The sequence below is a fragment of the Sus scrofa genome, chromosome 1, assembly GCF_000003025.6.
Source record: "Sus scrofa isolate TJ Tabasco breed Duroc chromosome 1, Sscrofa11.1, whole genome shotgun sequence".
Taxonomy (NCBI): Eukaryota; Metazoa; Chordata; class Mammalia; order Artiodactyla; family Suidae; genus Sus; species Sus scrofa.
Genome location: NC_010443.5, coordinates 235488147 through 235497025, shown reverse-complemented (window position 1 = coordinate 235497025; position 8879 = coordinate 235488147).

The window sequence follows — 8879 nt, the reverse complement described above, 5'->3', positions numbered from 1 at the left end:
GTCTGTGACCTACACCACAGCTCATGGCAATGCCAGATCCTTAACCCACTGAGTGAGGCCAGGGATCAAACCCGCATCCTCATGGATCCTACCTAGTTGGGTTCATTAACCGCTGAGCCATGATGGGGACTCCATAAAACCAGTCTTGTGAGTTGCCTCCTAGGTTGAGTTTGGGTAGAGAGGGCAGTCTTCAGATACACAGGCCCAGGTGACCTCCAGAAGGTGGTAAATTATTTATAATGGAGACCAGCTGCATTTGCAGTTAGAGGAACCACTGCCTCAGCCCAATAATGCTGGTGTGGAGAGATGGGCAGAGTTGATTGCATCCTTCCCCCCAAGAAGAAATCACTCTTCCTTCTAGACTAAGTCTGCACAAGTCTCCATCAGTATAAGCTGAAGCCAAAGGCAGTTCTGTACAGAGGACATGGAATGGGGTCTGTCATTCTTGGGGTGGGTGGCAAGGGGACTGCCTTGGTGTGTCCTGAGGGAAGGCTTGTGACACCTCGAGGGAATCTGAAAGAGAATACTGCAGGAGAAGCTGGGAAAGAATTGGGGGAGAGGGGGAATGAGACATGAGAAGCACATTTCAGGATTATGTGGGGAGGGGAATGAGGGGTCCTCTCCAAAGATCCTTTGTCAAGGGCTTATGATGGAGAAGGGCTCCCAGCAGAGAAAGTAGCGTGAACCATACTACCTGAGGCAGAACAGTGGCTTGGTGTCCTTAGAAGGATGGTGGACAGTGTAGGATAGTGACTTCGGAAAGGGAAACTGAGACAGATCATACCACTTGTTTGGCTTTTCCTTCCTGAAAAAACAATTCTAATAAAAGTTAACTAGAAACATTTAAAGTGCCTCATTTGTCTTTTGGCTCATATTACTTATGACCTTATTACTAGGCAGATATAATCAAATCATAAATGCAAGTAGAGAGATGGACTCAGTTTTCCTTTGGTGAGCATCTCTTAGCTGGAATAATATTCTTTGCTTAGCATTGCCTGTCAATCATTTTGTGGTAGTTATCTACCATCATTGAGGGTGGTAATTTAGAGATGACCCATTTTACAGGTGATAAAATGGAGGGCCAGAAAGGCTGGGGCGTTTCTAAAGTTACAGGGAAATCTAGTGCTGAAGCAAGGATAGGAATCAAGGCTCAGCCCCAGGCTGATGTCATTTTCCATTGGACTGTGCTGTTTGATATTACTTTAGGGAGAATCCTTTCTCTGGAAAGTATTTGTCTCCTTCCCTACGCCCTTCACAAACATGGAAAAGAAAATATTGGTCAGTTGAGTGACAGGGTCACCTGATACGAAAAAACAGGACACCTTCTTTGCCCCATCATTCTTAGTGGGATTATTTCTTCTTTCTCTCTTTCATTCGCTCCCACCTCCCAGCCCCACGAGTCAACTCCTCCAGTTTATAGGGCAATATTGAGTCCATCTGAATAGTGTATCTTGTAAAGTGTCTAGATTAGACTTATTTTATCCTTCAGAGGAGAAATAATAGCAGAAAACAGGAGTATTCCTTTCATTTAGGTTGTAGCTTGTCACATCTAGCCCAAGAAGCACTAGCTGAAATTATTTGCTACATCTGATCTGGGTGCTGCAAAAAAAATTAGACATTGTTTTGAAACATCACTGAATTAGATCTTTTCTTGGTGGAGAGTTGTCATTAATTTATGCAGTTGTCATGACTAGCAATCAGGCTGCTTCATGTTTGGGTATACACGGTGTAGAGTGAATTCTTTTTTTGGGTATCACAGAGTGCAGAATTTAGAAATAATGTAACGACAGAGATGATTTGCCCTTCTATTTATTTTCTCTCTTTTGGGAGGATTTGTTATTTTTAAAAAGGAAGATTGCAGTGCAGTCTATTTCATTCCGCTTTGATGGTAACCTTCCCTTGTACAACATATCAATTTTGAATGATACAAATTCCTTCTCCCCATAAATACACAAGCTATCAGGCTCAGAGATGGCTGACAAAGCTTTAACTTTACTGAATGTGATGCTATAATTAAGGAAATGTGGACTTTGGAGGTAATCATTAGTTCTTCCATATGAACATCTAGCCAGGGATTTTGCCGCCTACTGTGTTTCCTTCATAATGACAATGTTGGGAGGCTTCCGTGTAATTGAAATTGCCCCCTTTGAAGAACTGATGTGTTACGTGATCCTGTAATCTCCTGATGAGCTAGCAATGGAGAGATGAAGAGAATTTATATACTGGCGCAAAGTGGAAACAATCATACAGTAAATTTCTGTACCATTCTGCAAGTTTGTGTGGTAGAATTAAAGTAGGAATTATCCACTCTGCATAAAATTTTAAAAATGCTTCTAGATGGTTTTAGGTAGATTTTAAATCAGTTACAATCATCATATTCCATGGATTCAGCCCCTTGGGGTTAAGGACTAAATACGTCTTATGTGGGGGTAGAGGTGTGGAATGTATCACTCAGCCATTCACGTGACAAAGTTGCATTTCAAGCATCCCCTGAACTTGCTCACAGGACTGTGGGCCTGGTGTACTCTGACTAGGCGAGGCTAGACTCTGCATTCCAAGCTATGGGCTGTGGTTCCAGTTGGCTTGAGGTCTGCTCAATGGGTTTCTCGTCTTTGTTGGACTGGTGGCTCTCCTGAGTTGCCTCTTCATATGGCAAATGGCAGGAATGCAAGAGAGCAAATGGAAACCCGAGATGCCGCTGAGTTCTCAGCCCTGAACTCTCACTCTGTCTCTTACACCCATGATTCATTAGCAAGTTGCAGGGCTGAGCTTGACAGGAATGCAGAAGACAGAAATTCTAAGTCGCATGGCAAAAGGCATAGATGCATATAATTATATATATATATAGTAATAGCAAGGAGTGATTGTGGAGTTCCCTGGTGGTCTAGTGGGTTGAGGATCTGGTGTTGTCACTGTTGTGGCATGGGTTTGATCCCTGGCCCTAGAACTTCTGCATGCAGGGGATGCGGCCAAAAAAAAAAAAAAAAAAAAAAGTAATTCATGCTACTGCAAAGCCAATAATCTCTATTCTTACAAATTCTCCAGCTTGTTCTCATGGTCTCCATCCTTGAGAACTCCTGGATGTATTTAAGATATTTCTGTAGTCTCCTTACTCACAGATTCTCAAGTCAGCAATACGTCAAACCATAATACTGAATTCACTTTGAATGAAGATCACGAAAGGTGCTTTGAGGGGAGTATTTGCTCCCTGAAAGGCTTTGTTTGTTTCTTGGGGTTTGTTTATGGATACAAATGATTAGGGCAAAAGAAAGACATCAATTTTGTCTCGTTTGATTACTAAGTACCTTTTAGAAAATGTTTAGGACTCTGTTGTAGGGGCGTTTGTGTCTGAATGAGCCCCCCTGGGGAAGGGAGCTTTCTCTGGGGGAGGAGAAACAGCTGCCCCCTCTTCCACCAGTGTCCTGCACCCACTTCTCCTCCTGGATGTCTGGTGGTCCGCACATGGGAAGAAAGGCTACACCCAGCTCGTTCAGGTTTTGTCTGAACTTCTCTCACCTGCATTTGGTATGGGTACAGAGTTGTGGTCAGTTCCCTAGGAGAGAATGTATGTGTAAGATGCATATAATATATTCGAACATGAGACTGTATAGTGCCTTTGCCTGAAAGAGCACTTAGACGTTCATATTCTTTTTTTTTTTAGGGCCACACCTGCAGCATATGGAAATTCCAAGGCTAGAGGTCAGATTGGAGCTGCAGCTGCAGGCCTACACCATAGCCACAGCAACACGGGATCCAAGCCGTGTCTGCGACCTGCACCACAGCTCATGGCAATGCTGATCCTTAACCCACTGAGCAGGGCCAAGGATTGAACCTGCATCTTCATGGACACTAGTTGGATTCATTACCACTGAGCCACAATGAGAACTCCAGAAGTTCATATTCTTTAGCAATTTTTTTCATATATTCTGATGGAAAGGAGAAGAAAAATGGTTAAAAAAACCCTCTAGGTCCTTCCTGCCTAGTTATTTGTGTGACCCTGCTGAGCCTTACTTACTCCCCACTCCAGTCTTCCATTCATTTTATGTTCACATTGTCTAAAGATGCGTGTGTTTCTGGAGCAGACTACTTGAAATAGGAAGTATCCACTAAACCTTGAAAACATAGCCATTGAGTCCATAGCTGAATTACTGTTCTGGTGATCTCTCTCAAAATTTAAGCTCTTTAATCCACTTTATTAATATCAGGCCCTAAATTACATATAAGCATTTCACAAATATTTTTTAATTTTGGAATAATTTTGGTGCAAACACTTGGATGCAGAGATGGGGAAATGGAGGAGGCAAACGGGGACTGTTCTTCCGTTGCACCCTGTGCCCTGGGTCTGTGTCCAAAGAAAAGAGGAGCATCTCCCGTGTCTACAAGGAACATGGCCCCAAGGAGAGTAGAGGGAACATAGGGCTGTCCTGCCATCTTCAGGGCATGAACCATGCTTCCAGGTTTCCTGGCAGACTAGAAAAGGTGGCTCTTTCGTGGAGGGCACACAGCAGTGCCTGTCAGTGTGGCAGAGCCAGCCTCAGATATTTTAGTTGACCCCTGACATTTCAGTGGCTGCCAAAGTGGAAGAACAAATGGAACATGTTTTTGGAACCCACATGAGACATCCCTGAGGATGCCCAGGGTACTGGAGCAGACTCAGTGTGATTACATTGGGACCAAAGTGCTGCAACAAGACAAAGCTATAAACCAGCAAAGTTTGGCTTGATACCATTTCTAGAACTCCCTTTATGCCCACAAATACGTGAAACCAAAGGCAATTCAGGTCACGCATAAGGTGATAGATGCATTTGGCCAAGTAGATGTGTTGAATACCAACTGTTGAGTTTTTTGGCCTCAACTGAACAGTTCTCCGATGTGTATGGTCTAATCGAAGTCACGGATCCCAGGAAAGCATCTCCCTGCCGTTCATTCTCTATCTCTGCAGTTCTGTGTTCTGCTAAGTCCTCTGTTTACTACCATCTCCTGCTCTTGCTCTTGCTGGCATGGGCTTTTCTGAACATGATGTGTCTGGTTCCTGGCTCATTCTTTAGCATTTCATGGAAATACCTGCTGTCAGACCTCAGGAGTAGGGAGTGTTATTTTTGCCTTGTTAGGAATGAGCATTTGGTGGGAGTCATTTCTTTGTTTTGTGTGCAGTGCTCTGAACCCAGTGCTCTGGGTGTGGAGTTCTGAGGCATTTCCTTGGGAAATCTGGTTGGCTTCCTGTTATAAAAGACTTAAGTCAGCCTCCCTCCTTAAAGCAGCCTGCAAAAATATATTAAATACACTTCTGTATTAGAAATATCCTAGCACGTTTGGAATTAGGTTCTTTTGAGTGTTTTTTACTCCATAGACATCATGGATGCCATATTTCAATTGCATTTCAACTACTGACTTCTGCAATATATCTTGTACCTTCTTGCCCACAAACTACACAGAGCTCCCTCCCTCCCTCACTCCCTCCATAGCTTCCTTCCTTCCTTCCTTCCTTCCTTCCTTCCTTCCTTCCTTCCTTCCTTTTCTTTCTCTGGCTTGGGATGCCATTGATGATGCCATTCACTGCCATTCAGAAACAGGGAAGATAATCTGTTCAGTTCGTAACATGTCAAATTTGAAATGCCTAAACAGGTGGAGATCTTCTCCACCCAGTTATGTAGCACGTAGCAAGACCTTTATAAATACTTGTCAATAAATATAGTTGGCATCCAGGTCTGGAGCTTGGCAGAGAGGGCAGCCTAAGGATGTAAAGTAGTGATCTTCAGCATACAAGGTGGATGGCATGGGTGTCTTGGGTCTAGAAGATGTCCCTCCAGGAATCTACACAGTGTGAGAGTGGGGAAACACACCAGGGGCGGGCAGAGGAGCCGAGAAGGAGCAGTTAGAGACTAGAGAATATAACCAGGAAAGAGAGCGGTCATAGAAGCTGAGGGAAGAGACAGATGGAGGAGGAGCTGAGTGACAAAGGACAAAAGGCCTGCAGTGCCCCAGTCCTGCAGCCCCAGCCCTGGCATCTGGGGCAGGGAAAAATCACTATGCAATCACAAAGATTGTAGCTTTTTATAGAGGAAAGACTCAGAAGCAGAATGAGCAACGTTCCCCCTTTAAACATTATATTTTAAATTAATAAACCTCCACAAAATTAACATTAGTTTATTTATTTTTTGTCTTTGTAGGGGCTGCATCTGCAGCATATGGAAGTTCCCAGGCTAGGAGTTGAATTGGAGCTGTAGCTGCCGGCCATGCCACAGCCACAGCAACTTCAGATCTGAGCCGCATCTTCGACCTACACCACAGCTCACGGCAACACCAGATCCTTAACCCACTAAGTGAGGCCGGGGATTGAATCCTCATCCTCATGGATGATAGTCAGGTTTGTTACTGCTGAGCCACCATGGGAACTCCAACATTAGTTTATCTTTTAAATTTCTTTTTTAAAAAAATTGTTATTGACATATAGTTGATTTACAAGGTGGTGTTCATTTCTGCTGTATAGCAAAGTGACTCAGTTATATGCATATATATTATGAGCCATGGGAAACAACTTTATGAACTAGGGCACATTGCTATGTAGAGTTCTTTAGTCTTATAATCTCTATTCATTTTCATATGAATTCCCCCCCCCCACTTCCTTCAATGAAGTTATGTCATATCTCTGTAACACAGAATTTTTTAAATTTAAAAACATTTCTACATAAACATACACCTCCGTCACTTATTTCTCCCACCACCCTATCCCCTGCCTCTAGCAACCGCTGCTCTGTTCCCTGTATCTATGAGCTTGTTTTGTGTTTTGTTTGTTTTAGATTCCACATATAAATAGATAAAATGGTGTTTGTCATTCTCTTCTTATTTCACTTAGCATGATGCCATCATAATCCATCCATGTTGTTGCAAATGGAAAGATTTTATTCTTTTTAGAGGTGACTATTTCATTATGTGTGTGTGTGTGTGTGTGTGTGTGTGTGTATAACTTCTTTATTCATTCATTCATTGATGGACACTTAGGCTGTTTCCAAATATTGGCTATTGTAAGTAATGCTGCAGTGAATATGAGGGCCCATATATATTCTGAGTTAGTGTTTTCATTTTCTTTGGATAAATACCCAGAAGTGGAATTCCTGGGTCATATGGTCATTCTATTTTTAATTTTTTGAGGAACCTCCATACTTTCCTCCATAGCGGCGGCAGCAATTTATATTCCCATCTACAGTGCACACATTTTCTCCACATTCTCACCAATACTTGTTATTTCTTGTCAGGCAGTATGGTTTTTTTTTTTTTTTTTTTGCTTTGTAGGGCCGCACCCACGGTATATGGAAGTTCCCAGGCTAGGGGTTGAATCGGGGCTACAGCTGTTGACCACAGCCACAGCAATGCCAGATCCAAGCTGCGACCTACACTGCAGCTCACAGCAACGCCGGATCCTTTTTTTTAATTTTTTTTATTTTATTTTCCCACTGTACAGCAAGGGGGTCAGGTTATCCTTACATGTATACATTACAATTACGTAACCCACTGAGCGAGGCCAGGGATCCAATCTGCAACCTCATGGTTACTAGTCAGATTTGTTTCCACTGTACCGCAATGGGAATTCCAGGAAAGATGGTTCTTGTCTGATGGCCACTGTCACCTTCACCCTTCATTTAGAGATGCTTATCCTGTTGCTCCCTTATTACCTCCATCTCATTAGTGTTTTTTTTTTTTTTTCTTCTGAGGTTTTAACTTATTCTTTCATTTGGAATATATACCTCTGTTTCTTCATTTTGCTAGACACTCTCTGTGGGGTTTTATACAGTAGATGAAACACCACCTACCCCAGACTTGAAGGAGTGGCCTCATATAGGAAATGACCTTGTTGTTCAACCCTGTCTTGTACTTTTTGTATCTCATACTTTGTGCTTATCCCAGAAGCCTCTGATATTTTTTATACTCCCAGTAATTGAGGATGTGCCAAGACCTGTCATTGTCCCTAAGGGAAGGATCTCTGGACCTGGATTCAGGCTGTTTAGAAGCCAGACCCTCAGGCAGTGGCTTTTTAAAGTATGCAAATATCCTATTTACAATAGACAAGACATGGAAGCAACCTAAATGTCCATTGACAGAGGAATGGATAAAGAAGATGTGGTACATGTGTACAATGGAATACTACTCGGCCATAAAAAAGAATGAAATAATGCTAATTGCAGCAACACTGCTGGACCTAGAGAACCTAATACTAAGTGAAGTCAGAGAGAAAAAGACACATATGATATCACTTATACATGGAATCTAAAGGAAGGATATAGGTGAACTTATTTGCAGAACAGAAGTAGACTCCCAGACTTTGAAGGTAGACTTATGGTTACCAAGGAGGACAGGTAGGGGGCAGGGATGGACTGAGGGTTTGGGATTGGCATGTGCACATTGTGGTGTATGGAATGACTGTCTGGGGTGGGGCGGGGGGACTGCTGTATGCATGGGGAACTCTGCCCAGTGTTCCGTGATGATCAATATGGGAAAAGAATCTGAAAAAGGATGGATGTGTGTATAGTGTGACTGAGGCACTTTGTTGTGCAGCAGAAATTATCACAGCATTGTAAATCAACTAGACTTCAATAAAACTTTAAAAAATGAAAACAGTATGCGAATGTGTACATATACGTTTTTTTGTGGAACCATAAGTGTAAGCTCTGCTAGACAGGTGATCTGGCAGTCACAAAAATCCAAGCTCCAAACAAGTGTATAATCTCCTTCTGGAAGACACTGGGAGCTGGAACAAGGTGGAGGGAGACAGCCAGGACAGCATCCACAACCTGTATTCTGTGAGCATAGCTCCATAATCCCCTACATGTGTGCAGAACCTGAAGCCTGCCCCTCAGGCTGGAGCTCCAGGATAAGCCAAG